Source organism: Theobroma umbraticum, unplaced genomic scaffold (genome assembly GCF_002168275.2).
Source record: "Theobroma umbraticum cultivar Fairchild unplaced genomic scaffold, ASM216827v3 scaffold_12.0, whole genome shotgun sequence".
NCBI lineage: Eukaryota > Viridiplantae > Streptophyta > Magnoliopsida > Malvales > Malvaceae > Theobroma > Theobroma umbraticum.
Window position 1 is genome coordinate 3321528 of NW_018397272.1, and position 347 is coordinate 3321874.

The following is a 347-nucleotide window of genomic DNA, read 5'->3' on the forward strand; positions in this document are numbered from 1 at the left end:
ATTTGCTTATATATGGATGATATGCTAATTTTTTATACGGATTTGGAACAAGTCGAGGAGACAAAGAAGTTTTTGTCAAATAACTTTACAATGAAAGATATGGGTGTAGCAAATATCATTTTAAGAATTAAAATATTCTAAGATGAAAATAACATAACTTTATCTTAATTGCACTACATTGAAAAAGTGCTTGAAAAGTTTAATCTTACTAATTATATACCAACATCTACACTCATGGATCCTCAAATTAAATTAGTACCTAATGCTGGTGGGGCGTTGATCAATTACAATATGCAAGAGTAATTAGTTGTTTGATGTATGCAATGACATGTACAAGGCCAGATATA